The sequence below is a fragment of the Alligator sinensis genome, unplaced genomic scaffold (genome assembly GCF_000455745.1).
Source record: "Alligator sinensis unplaced genomic scaffold, ASM45574v1 scaffold370_1, whole genome shotgun sequence".
NCBI classification, from domain to species: Eukaryota; Metazoa; Chordata; order Crocodylia; family Alligatoridae; genus Alligator; species Alligator sinensis.
This window is the reverse complement of record NW_005842128.1, coordinates 1,147,169-1,157,047: the sequence shown is the minus strand read 5'-3', so window position 1 is coordinate 1,157,047 and position 9,879 is coordinate 1,147,169. Positions and strand designations below refer to the sequence as shown.

At 44.6% G+C, this 9,879-nt stretch overlaps 1 long non-coding RNA gene across 1 annotated transcript in view; it reads left to right on the top strand.

Annotated features, from left to right (window-relative positions):
• Positions 1-9,172, top strand: part of LOC112550498 — a 16,262-nt gene extending 7,090 nt beyond the window's left edge. Inside the window, exons 3-5 of the long non-coding RNA XR_003094384.1 lie at positions 3,381-3,456; positions 8,771-8,863; positions 9,031-9,172. This is a non-coding gene — a long non-coding RNA (uncharacterized LOC112550498). The remainder of the gene's footprint in view (positions 1-3,380; positions 3,457-8,770; positions 8,864-9,030) is intronic.
• The last annotated feature ends 707 nt before the right edge of the window (positions 9,173-9,879 follow it).

Below are 9,879 nucleotides of genomic sequence, written 5' to 3'. Positions count from 1 at the left end.
AGGAATGCTAGCTAACCCACTGCAGGGTTGATTATCTTCTAAATGCCTCTCCAAAAATATACATGCCTCTACATGGTATATTCTTGCCCTTCACACTTCTTTTGCACTGGAAGCCACTTACCTGCTCATATATACCAGGAGTGATAACAGCCTCCACCTTACATGACACACAGCATGCAGTACTGGCAGCATTTCTACTGTACTTCCACAGGCCTGAAACAGGAGCACCATCTGGGAAATAATCCTCCCAGCATGCTACCAGCCAGCCAGAGCCATGCTGAGAGGTCATCAAGAGCCATAATTTGCAGTGGACAAGGGTCATATTCAAAATCTCTGGTCCCCCGGCAAGCTCAGAGAAGAGGATTCACTAGACAGCATCTCAGTGCAAGGGGAAAATTAAACCAAGCCAAAAACATGCCAGAACACAGTTGGCCACAGTTTCTATTGAGAAGCTTGTCAAGAACATGCCTGTTCTATGATGGGCTGGACTCGGTGCTCACTACTGCCCGGAGATGCTGAAAGTCCCATTCATGCTGGGCCTTCTTTCAACTTGGGGAATGTCATCCCTGCTGTGCCATGTGGTGTTACCCTCTCGAGCTTGCTCAGATGCCAACCACTGCTGGACTGTTGCAGCGTGGAACTCACCAACAGTGCCAATCTTCTCAGAGAAGCTGGGTAAATACTCAAGCAATCGGCTGGAATTGGTTTCCACTGCTACCAATACCTAAGCTAGCTTGTTTAATGTTTGCTTGACTATTTCATTGCAAACAGAGTTCAGTGAAGCTGGATCAGATACTGTTTTGGGGTCCCATCAGGGTAGGGTGGCCATCATAGAGGACGTTGCAGTTTGCTGCTACTCTGTCCTCTATTGATATGAAACCCAACACTTTTATGTCCTCTATTTTTCTCTTGAAGAGGCCATAATGATATGCCTTTGCTCTGAGGCCTGCTGCCCATGTCCTCCCCACCTCTGGGAATCTCTCTGCCATCCATTCCCCCCAGAGTTCCCCTTAAAGATACCAAACATGAAATAAAATAGCTCCATCCTTATTTATTATTTTGTTCCCTGACTAAGCTTAAATGCCAACACACCAATTTACCCACGGATTTCTGGTCCCACGCTCCTCTTTAACAGATATGGGATCTGCATTGCCCTGGGGGTATATCACGAGGACTTTGTTTGATTAACTCAGTATTGCCTTTTTTCCCTTTCCTACCAGCATGCATTGTTCTAGGTGGCTGAAACCTTTCCACAGCTGAGTGCACAGTTGGGATGCCCCAATTACTCCAACAGCTGCCTGAACAAGTGATTTCAAAATTCACACTCACTTAAAGACCAAAACACACAGAATCATTTGATTAATGATGATTAGCATCTTCAGTTCAGTGATCTAGATGCTCTTGACAAGCATCAATGTAACCTTGGAAACTTCATGGGCAGTATGTAGCACACAGATAGAGGAAATGAAGATCAGATTGAGATCTTGAAATGTGACTGAAGTTCTTTGCTAAATGGATGTAATTTCCTTGTCTTTAAGATATGCTACAAGTTGGGGTCTATATATAACGGCCATTTTTAGGGATCCAAAGCTGCCTTTGTTGTTGTTGCATCCAAATGTGCCAGAATATTTTTTGCATGATTTGAATCAGATCTTCAAGGAGGTTTGAAGCAATGAAGCTGAGCTTTGAAGTGCAATAATTAGCACACGTCTCCCACCGAGCAGCTGAACTTTCCTGTTGCATTTTTCAAGCGAGTTCTCATCAGGCTAGCAGGTCTGACTCAGAGGAATGAGGTATTGTTCAGAGACGGAGATTAAGAACAAGTGTGAATTAAATGAGGTGCAGAGTGTTAAACAGTGAACACTTCCCTACTGTAAATATTTTGGCACAAAACTTTGTCAGTTGTTCCTTTCTAAACAGAGCAGTAAGGCTGGGATGGCATCTGCAACAGATTACCCACCCGATCTCTTCACCCCATCTCACAAGAGACCCTTGGTGATCGTGGGAAAGCAGGTGTGTGTGTTCAGGCAGAAGACCTGTGTGTTTTCAGTGAAGAATTGTTCCACTCTGGCCACCACGACTGGGTCCAGTTCAACCAAAGGGACCTAGTGACTTTCAGTGCCATTCCCCAGCTAACCAAAGAACCCCTGTCAAGGCATCCCTGGTATTCACAGGTCTGTCTTGCCTTTGTTACTTCCTGTGCTCGAGCTGAGCATTGTAGCTAGCACTGAAGAGCAGTGGCTTCATCTTCTAAGCACCCTAGGAATAAACACTGTACGGCTTCCCTCCCAACCCTGGGAGTAGATCACTTAGGAGCTGCTTTCCCCATCCTGGCCCTGTGCTTATGCTTTGCCAAGACAAAGAGCCTGAGTGTCACCTCAGAGGTGCAAACTCTGGGCCACTCAACATAATTGCCAGTCTTTGGTACACCCAGAAGGAGCAAGGGAGTAGGGGTTATTGTGTTGGCAGTGCCCCCTGAACCAGGAATGGAAAGGGAAGGCCAATTGACATAACTGTTGGGTCTACTGGACCTGCTCTGACCTAGAGTCTGGATCAGCAGCCTTGAATCGTGTCTGAATTCCCCGTGGCCACATCTGATATAGCGTTAGTTCATGCAACAGTTTAAATCACCTCTCCGTGAAAGAATCGAGGAGTAACCAATGTCAGTTTGTTAGTCAGCGTGCTGAGTGCACTGTAAAAGGAAGGGAGGTCTATTCCTTTTTAAATATTTCTATCTGGCACTAGAGGGCAGAAGAAAGGAACTTGGTGCATTGTAATCTAGGACCTGTGCTATTTGAAGTTATCTGAGAGCTCATAGAAGTAAATTTGGTTTGAAAGGAGCTGCTTCTGTCCATTGCAGATGCACAGCAAGCCCTCCCTAGCTTGGTCTTTGTAGCATCATTAAATTTTAATACTGAAAAATATTATTTCCCGCTACAGTACAATACAAAGCAGCTGCAATTTCCAGCTACAGTACAATACAAAGCTTAGGTACTGCACCTGAGCTCTCTGTGAAAGCAATGTGTGTATTTGTAGTTTTGTGGCATAGAGGTTTATGGAGCTAATATAAACAATCCCAAATCTGTGGGTTTTTCCCCTCTATCCAGTGCTAGTCTTTGTTAAAACCTACCTCTTTCTGCATTTCTTAATCCCTTATCCTTAAAAAAAACAGTTGTTACATAAGGGAACAGGGACCAGAGCTCCATGTCCTGTGAAACAGGTGAGCTTTGGAAACTTTGTTATGCAGCTTGGGTAAATGGAGGCACAAAGCCTGTGACTAGCCCCAAGTCAGTGCTCAGCCAGAGTCTGAACGGTGAGATCCTGACATCTAAATCTTTGCTTTAACTATCAAATGTTGACTCCCAGTTTCATCTTCACAGGGAACCGGTGTCTGGTGACAGTGAGCCTTGCCAGAGTGGAGGAATTTGCCTTTTAGAGGGCAGAGCTTTGGAGCAGGTATGTTGTACTCGGGCGAAGCAAAGGCCATTGCCTGGGACTCCAGTCAGATTGCCTCTGAGACAACCACTCCTCTGTATCCTCCTGTGCTGCTAATGCATGAACTTACCCCTTGCTCCTGCTCTTGAAGAATTTGCCCCGATTGCTCAGTATACCTTTGGACTCTTGCGTTTCTCTTTTCCTTTCAGACTCCAGTCTTTTCTTGAGGGTTTGTTTCCTTACAGGCAATGAAGACTTGGGTGTTCCCTTGCTGCGGTCCTCAGGAGCCCATTTTTTCCCCTCGGCCTATGAAAATCTTGTCTAGGAACAGGCACAAAACAGGATATTGAGGATTATGTTGGCAAAGACTTTCAATCTCTCAGTAACCTCTGTGCGGTGGGCGGGGGGTGTCACGTGCAGCTGGATGCTCTGTATTTCCCAATGGGAAAGGAGCCATGGGCAAGGTGGCCAAAGGACCTGTGGTCATTTTCTGTTGGGCTCCTGCCCGAGTGTGATGGGCGGCAGGAACTGGGCCAGTTTGTTTTTCTAAATGCCTCGCTGTGATTTATCCAGCTCAGCAGGTATTTACTGGCTAAGACAAGGATTTTACGGCAACATCTGGTGCTTAAAGCAGAATACAAGGAACCGGGATTCTCGGTCCCAATGTGGGTGTAGTCTCACTAAGAGGACAAATCACAATATTCGTGCCTCAGTTTACCCAGTCAGTTTTCTTTTTAACCAATCATTAAGCATTGTTCTGCTTCTCACAGTGTTTTGTAGCCCGTGCAACCAGCATGTGCCAAACTAGTAATGAGTTGCCTGTCAGATCAGACTGAAAATACTGTGTGGGATCATTTTGAAGCTTAAACTGTGTGGTGACACCAGCAGTAACTGCCTTCTGTTCATACTGAAGAAATTTTCTTCTTGCCATTACGGGCCTATTTGAAAATAATCTCTTAATGGCAATAAAAAGTATGACCTGAGTGGTGACCAAACTGGAGTGTGGGGGAGCAGAGTAGAAATGGTTTTCCTGTTCTGTAAAACTTCCTGAGAGTAAAAAATCCTCGCTAATCTGTACACAAGGTGGAACCAAGGCGTCCTGCAGGAGAGAAACCTAATCCAGAGAAATCAAGAGCCAGGCAGTTCAGGTGTTTTCCCCAGATGGTGGTAAACCTACATTTAAGGTTCCTCCTTAGCCACATTCAGACCTGTTCTGTGAGAAGTCTTGTTTGGGTTGAAACAGTCCAAGTTGTTGGCTTTCAGGACACTAGACAAAGTCCAACTCTTTCCACTGGCTCTTGGGAAATAGGGGGAACCCAAAAGGTTAATAATACCCCAGGAAGGGTTATATAGTATTTCTAAACTCTTGTAAGTACATGGCCAGCTAACTCTTGTTCTGCAGTGAGAAGGGGCTACTAGATTTGACCTCATTAGAAAATCTGCTGGTCTAGCTCTATATTAAGCCTTGAGGATGTGTCTTGGTCATGTAAGACATGCCATTGTTACTGCTGAGTGGATAGCAGTTGTAGCATCTGACATAGTAGATTGTCACCGATGAAAGGTTATGCCGTTCTCAGTCAGCTAGTCTCTAAGGGGCCTCCGTGCCCTGCTTTCCTCTTTAGGCAGGAGAACAATGAACAAGACACAATCTTACCTATGATGTTTCACAAAAATATACAACAATTGGCTAAAATGTTCTGCTAAGTAATCCCAGCCTGTTTACCAGATAAAAGCAGATGAATACCTCACGGAAATTAGAATCATCTCCCAAATAAAGGCAAACAAAAAAACGGGGAGAGCAAGAAATTTTGTCATAAATTGGGCATAATGAGTAATCCAGCAGCCCTGGGGACAGTGTGTGATACATAGTCTCCTTGGGGGAGTGGTGTCTCTTTGTTATTTGGATCACTGAACAGAAAGCATATGCATGGTGGCATAAGTCACTTGGGTGTTTCACTTTGAAAGATATTTGCATATCAGTAAAACAGGTGTGTGCCTATGACTGAACAAAGGCTATAAAAGTAGAAGATTAAAGGTCTCCCCTGCCCTCTCTGAACATGGAAAACATGGTAGGGGCTTCCACTCAAATGACAGAAACAATGCGGCCCACGTATACCTATATCAGAAGGCTTGATTCTGCTTCAGCGTCTGATGGATGTAATTGTGCATAAATTATAACAATAGTGAAGCAGCTGCTGAGCTCATAGTCTCTGGTTGTCCCATCTTTTTAGAGTCAAATATCTACTTGAGGTTTTTTTTCCCCATTGTTTGGAGTTGGGTTGCTTTTCCTGACTGAATAAAGTTCGCGGAAGAGTCTGGGTGGAGTAAAGACAGACCGACCGTAAATAAGGACTGAGTCTGTTGGTACCAGATTTTGGAGCAAGCAAACTTTTGCACTAAAATTTAGACATACAAGGGCATTTCAGAGCCTAACAGCAAAATGGTTGCTCATGCTGTATGTCTGTGACAAAGTGGGAAACTACATAGCAGCAAGGAACACTGCTGGCAGCATTGTCGAACACACCCATAGGTTTTGACAATGTAGAAAATGTTCATTGCACACAAAATGGTTTTAGTTCAAAATTGCTGTTAGTTTCTAAAACACAGACACCCCCCCCAATCTCCAAGTTTATATTTTATATTTTTATATACTATGTAAATATATATAATATAAAACAACATAATATATTTCATTTATATAATAAATAAATAATATAAAAAAGGAAATTCCCACACTTCTCCTTGACTAATATGACCATCCCTCTAGTCACAAACTGCTCTTAACTACAAAGGGGATGTCCCATTCATGAAAATTGTGCAGATTTATGCTGCCTTTAATTGCCTGTATTCACTTCGGTAGCAAACTCCTTAGGACTGAGGCCATTTTCTCAGTGCTCGATGTGGGCTTTAGATCATTTGCACTTAATAAGCGATCAATGACATGGAGACCTGGCCTGGGGTCCTCCTGCTCAGTCAGCAGAGAATCAGTGTTGGGCTGGCAAGCATATTCATTTCTGGCCTCAATGAATATGATTATTTCTTTTACATGACAATGAAGTGGAAGCTTTATTCCAGCCTCTCCAGCTGAAGTCAGCAGGACCTGGTAGCTGCTAACTGACAGCTGATAAGATGGAAAAATTAGAGACCGTGGCTTGGGCTCTGATGATTTGCATTTCCTAGGGAAATGACAAAGCCTCAAATTCTTTCCTTCTTTAGCTCAAGTATTTTGCTGGAATTACACTAAGGGTGAATGCAGCTGTTTCCCTTTGACCATGGCCTAATCTAAGCCCCAGATGGTGCTGCACCATCCATGGAATGCAAGACCCATCGTCACTAGATATTGTGCATCTGCGCATGAAAGAGCTCTCAAAATGCAACCTGGGTAGTAGATGCCAAAGGCTTGCCTAGGAAAGGTAGAATGACACAGTAATTCATGCAACTGACTCTGTGCGAGGCACAAGAACTGAATGCAGGTTGTCCCAGTGCATTTCCAGTTTTGGTAGGGGGAGATGCATTTTCCCTGTCATTTGGGATGGAGTCTGAGAGTCAGTCGTATCCTGCCTGTTATCACCTTTGTTCTTTTCAAACAGATTCTCTCCTCTGCCTGCTGGTTGCTGGGATGTGGGCCTGGAGGGCTTCACTGTAAAATGCAGCATGTCATTGTTCTATTGGGGAACATGATACGTTGTACAAAACTGGGAGTGGGAGCAGGGGAAAGAAGAACCTGTTTCTCAGAGCAACCATCACGGTTTCTTTTTTTAGATGCTAAAGATAGACTCCCTCTGGGTTGGGCATCATGTGGTCGGAGTACAGACAGCACAAATCTTTCCTCTAAGCATTTCTGGTTTCAGGAAGTGCCAGAACTGCTAGGAGTGAGATTTCAGCCTCCCCCCACCTTTTTTTTTTTTTTTGCTTTCAAATGTGAAGAGGAAACAGTAATTCAGTAATGTCAAGGCAACACTCATTCCTTTTATTGCACCAGCCCGTTCTTTACCTGTGTGACCTGGTCCTGAAAGCCCCTGTCACTAATCCTGAGATCAGCGTGAAACAAAGGCAGGGCAGGTGGGAATGATCTTGTTTATTTCAGCACCTGTAATCAAGGGGGAGCAGGAGGATGTCTGCCTGAGTCCTGTTGCTTGGCAGCAGCCCGGTGCAGTGGGAGCCCCTGGCTCACTCCGGAGCAGCCTCCCATCTCCGGCAGCGCAGGCTGATTGGAGCGCAGGTGCAGCGCGTCACAAAGGTGCTAGGCTTGGGCTGTGCATGGAGGAGTGTGACAGGCGACAGCTGCACAAGTGAATCCTGCCAGACGCTCCGTGCTGCAGCAACGCCATCCGCTCTGCAGAAAGGAGAGCAGGGATTTAAGCACAGGGAAGGGAGGATGTGGGGTAGGAACTCACTGCCCACGGTTTGATTCCAGCATTGGGAATGCGAAGCGCTGATGGCACTGACTCGACAGCCCAGGGCAGCTTCATGCAGTTGTCTAAGCACTTGCCTGCAATAAAAAATGGAGCTGCTTTAATTCTCCTGATGTACAGTACAAAGCCACTCCACTAACTGGCAGTTATACCAGTTATGGCCCAGTTACAGAACAGCTACACCAGTAGGAAGGTAGTTACTCCAGTAGAGGTTATTTTAACTTGGGGAGCATAAAAGTTTTCATCAGTTTAACGTACATGACCCCAGTACAACTGCATGCTTCTCACCAGGGCTCACACTGGTGCTGGCACTGATCCTCAGCTGCCCCCAGTGTAACTCTTCTGTGCAGACCACCCTAAATCTTGTAGAGCATTTTGAATAGTGTTTAACTGCCTCAGTCTCCCTTCTCGTGTCAGCTGTACTGCAAGGCCAGTGTGTCCGGGGGTAAGATGCCCTTCATGGGCACTGGAACTAATTACTATGAGATGAAAGTGGGGCAGAGGCCAGCTCATGGACAGTAACTACCCATGTGTGCTCTTACGCACTGATAAGTGGCATCTAATCAGTAGTAACTTGGCCGTCTTTCACTTAAAACTGAACTATCATGGCTTGGCTCTATCTCCCATGATGCATAGTAAAGCCATATCATCTTAGTTAAAGTCTTGTCCTCTTTTTATTGACTAGACTATGTACACATACCCTAAGAGGAAGAAAATTTTGCTTCTATTTTCTTGGCCCTGCCTTTGCTTTTGACACAGCCACTCTGTCCCTCAGTTTCCCCATCAGCACACTGGGATAATGATGCTTTTCTTCTAGGGTTACCAGCTTGAAGATCCAGGGGTAGAATGGGCTCTACAAGTGATGGAAAGTTTTGCACCCTGTTTAATATATAACCTTAAATACTTTTCATATGTTCCAGGCACAGAAAGTGAAGGAGACACTGATGCTGAAGTACGATGCTGAATTATCTAAAAGGAACAGAGATCAAATCAAAGAGGAACACTTAAATTAGGTAGATAATAGCATCATGCTGTTCTACAGCATCTCTAACCCCTCTTGATTCTCCCTCTGCTGTATAAGCTGGATGCAGGGTATTCAGCAATCATTTCTCAGAGTGATTCAGCCAACTCAGGGGCATAGTGCCATCTGTTTAACCAAGCTGCATGTGCTATATGACAGGTCAGGAAGAAGGAAAACACTGGGTCTAGTTGAAACCACAGCAGAAACCTAGGAAGTGGGAGTGATGTGCAAGCTGGAACCAAGGCAAGAGGAGAAGGACACCACACAAAGTGCCATGGGATTTTTCATACCAAGGAATAAAGTCTTTGGTGTACTTTGAGGACAGATGCTTGCAGTCTATACCTTAATTCAGCCCATTGTGACCCAGTGTTAATCTCTCGTTTTACATCTTCCAAGATTTCTTGGGAATTCTTTCAGAATGTGTTTTCTCAGCCTGTGTGTGAAATGCAGGTAAAGTCTTATACATTACAGCTTTCCACTTGGTCTTCTTCCTGACACGTACTTTCAGGTGCACTTCCTGAGGATACCCACCTGAAGGCAATAATTTTCCAGTGCCAGCTCTCCTTTTCCTATTTACGCATTCCCTTGTGCTTGTAGAATGATTCTCCCAGGTGCTCGTTAAAACTAATCATCTGAATAAATACTAAAGGAAATAATAGTCTGGAAATGAAGATAACATTGGTAACATTTAGCCAAAGATCTCTGCCATGCACCTGTGCATTAAACCAAGGTTTCATTCTACTCCACATCAACATGCAAGTGGATTCCACTAGGAAGAAAAGCAGTTTAATAAGGGCAAGGCACTTTAAGCTATCAAGGACTGATTTCCAAATGCTCCAAAAGAAATCCATCAGGGAACATAATTGGCACTAAGCAAAACTTGCCCCAGTAGTAATGGACATAAGTGCAAGTCAATTTTGCCCACCTGGCACTGCTGCCCTAATTGACAAAATGAAAACTCTGCCCAGCCATATTCCAAATGATGTATCTGTGATCCAGGAAGCTTTG